The sequence below is a fragment of the Octodon degus genome, unplaced genomic scaffold (assembly GCF_000260255.1).
Source record: "Octodon degus isolate 3935 unplaced genomic scaffold, OctDeg1.0 scaffold00028, whole genome shotgun sequence".
NCBI lineage: Eukaryota > Metazoa > Chordata > Mammalia > Rodentia > Octodontidae > Octodon > Octodon degus.
Window position 1 is genome coordinate 19,872,029 of NW_004524604.1, and position 3,423 is coordinate 19,875,451.

Below are 3,423 nucleotides of genomic sequence, written 5' to 3' on the forward strand. Positions count from 1 at the left end.
TCTCTCTCTCTCTCTCTCTCTCTCTCTCTCTCTCTCTCTCTCTCTCTGCCTACTCTGGGACTTCCCAGGGCAAAACTCCAAGATCAAGTTAGCTCTGGATATGCCAGCGAGAGAGATGAGGAAGTCTACAACATCTTTTCTCTCTCTAACTAAGCTTATGTTTTTAGACTATCTGAAAAGTCCTAAAATTTTATTCAGAAACTGAGAATTAACTTTTTCCTCCTTTTATACTTTTTTTTCTTTGCATTGTTTCGTAAAAATCCTTTACTTCCCTGAGGCAACTGGAAACCCCCAGAAGTATGTAGGTCATTATCAGAAAAAAAGGAGGCAACATATATTTCAAAATGATATTATCACCATGTCATACGTGATACTTCACCTACCACATGTCACATTCTAATGTGGTTGTACCATTGAAGCCTGCAGTATGAGATCACAATCCTGTGGCTAGACCACATCTGTCCAGTCAATGGCTGAAAGAGTACAGGAAACCAGACAGGAAACCAGAACTCGAAGGGCAAGTCTTAACAGACAGGAGAAAGGGCTTTCTACCGTCTTTAAGGATTAGAGCCTTGGATCTAGGACAGTCTCTCACTTGTGGGATACTTTCCTCTCCCAAATAGAGTCAAGCCAGGCTCTCTGAGGGAGATCTCTTTATGAGGCCATGTTTTCTTGATGCTGCAACTTGGAAGATCCACATAACTGAGTGTGGTGGCACAGGTCTATAGTTCTGATTACTTGGAAGGCTGAGGCAGGAATATTGCAAGTTTGAGCTCAATCTGGGCTACTTAACAAGATGCTGTTCGAAAATAAAATTTTATAAAGGGCTGTTTATGCAGCTTGCTACTCCCAGGATTCCCCAGTACTGAAAAAACAAATCTTTTTAGTGGAAAGACTAACATAGAGTAGTAACCTCTTATTCTGATATTTTGTCTATAAGGATGTAACCACTATTTGTTGCTACCACACCTTGCATTGTCAATGTTTCTTTTTTGGAAGTATAGCTTTTTTCTGAGACAGTGTCTCATTACATAGGTCAGGCTGGGCTTGAATACAATCATCCTGCCTCGCCCTCCTAAATTCTGGCATTATGTGCCACCATATCAGGCAAAATTTCTTTCATTTTAAATTTTTTCTTAAAAGGACCTTTAATGCCTAAAATCTGGTGATTTTATCTTTTTTTTTTTTTTTTTTTTTTTTTTGTGGAACCAGGGATTGAACTCAGACCCTTGCACTTGCTAGGGAAGTGCTTATTCCACTGAACCATCTCCCCAGCCCCAATTTTATCTTAAGAAACTCATCATTTACAGGTAACAGAAAGTCACTTGGGATGGCTTGGGAAGGTATGGAGCCAGAGGCAGGGAAGGGAGGAGTGACGCCCACGCAGCGGTGGCAGGGATGCTTCTCACTTACTGTGTCTGGTTTGGCTGGAAGGAAGAGGGAGCATACCCTGCAAGTCCTTGAGCCCCAGGTGGAGTCATAGGTCTGTGCAGCTTCTGATGGGACTGGTGCATTTGGGGAGGGGGGGGGAATCCAGACCTTGAGCTGAATGACCCACAAAGGCTCCTAGCAAATAAAAAGACTTTTAACATTTTAGACAATTTGTATCTGTTCTACACATAACTTAGACTATGTTTGTGTAGGCCTTCTGCTTTACTTATAGTGTCTTCTTCATATTTGTGTTATTATTATTATTATTATTTTCTGTACTTAGGACAGGGTCTACAGGGTCTCACTACATAGATCGGACTCATAGTGATTCTCCTATTTTCAGCCTCCCAAGTGCTAGGATTACAGGCGCGCGCCACCACGCCCAGTATCAATTGCTGTCTCAGCGCGCCCCTGGGGCAGGACTGGCGTGGCACACCAGGGATCGAACCCTGGCTGCCGTGCTCTGCCTAAGCAGACACTTTAGTCCACTGAGATATCAAGACAGCCCTATATCTGTTATTATTTGGCATGTAATTTTCCTTGAACTACCTAGCACAAACTATAATTATTTCATTAATGTGAGCATTTCAGCAATGTCTGTTTTTTCCACTAAACCATGATGTGCATAAGAAGGTCCATTTCCTTAATATTATTTCTCCAGCACAAAAGCTGGGCCTAACGTATCATAGATATTCAATAAGTATTTGTCGGCTGAATAAATCAGGGAATGAGAAAATGAATGTACCTCCAGGAAGAGTGCTGGGCATTAATAAATGCCTTTCTGGATGGGATTATTTAATTTATTTTAAAAAGCAGAATGGACAACTAAAAGGCCAGAGACAAACAGATGCCCGCACAGCTACAGGAAGTCGCCTTGGTTTTTTTTCCTTCCCCCAGGCCTGGTGCTACACACTGCCACCTGTTGGATCAATCAGAAAGCCCAGCTTTTTGCACAATTACAGTACTTCCTTTTATGAATAAGCTCATTGTACTCCTATTTAAGTTTTCTCTAGCTTTTAAAACATTTTACATTTCATCTGCTAGACTGATTGCCTTCTTATACTTTATTAAATTATAATAGTATTTCACTACATTGTTCACATTGTAGAAAGAGATTTTATATATGTATATTATAAAGCTTCTGTTATATGAAGGTAGTCCAGCAGTGGAGGTATTAATAGAATTAATTGATATGCCATGCGTGAGTCACTTGAAGACACAGATACTTGGGACAGAAATACTCTGCAGGTCCAGTGAGATAGCTCAGCCGACTAAGCACCTGCTTAGGTGAGCGCAGAGACTGTGGTTTGCAGTGCCAGTGCCGCCTCTGGGCGTGCTGAGCTGGCCACCAAGTCTGGGCATGGTGGCATATGCCTGCAATCCTAGTGCTGAGGAGACTGAAAACAGGAGGATCACTATGAGTCCAAGCTGTGTAGTGAGGCCCTGTACCAAATATGAGAGAGAGAGAGAGAGAGAGAGAGAGAGAGAGAGAGAGAGAGAGACTCTCCAGTGATGGTATGGTAATCTTGCCCTCCTTTCCTTAATTTTTTTTTTCCTGTACTGGGGATGAATCCAGGGCCTTTGCTCTGTGCTATATCCCCTGCCACCTCCCTCATTTTTGAAACAGCACCTCATAAGGTCACTAAATTGCCTAGCTTGGGCTCAAACTCTTTTTTTTTTTTTTGCAGAACCGGGGATTGAACTCAGGCCCTTGCGCTTGCCAAGCAAGTGCTTATTTTACTGAGCCATCTCCCTGGCCCAAGGGCTCAAACTTTTGATCCTCCTGCCTCAATCTCCCACAATGCTGGGATTACAGGCATGCACCACCACTGCCCTTATGATGATTTTTGGTTAAAAAAAATCATCAAGAAGTTCTGGTTGGGCCAAGGAGATAGCTCAGCAGCATAGCACCTGCCTAGCAAGCATAAGGTCCTGAGTTTGATCCCTGGTACAAAAAAAAATAGATATAGATATAGATATAGATATAGATAT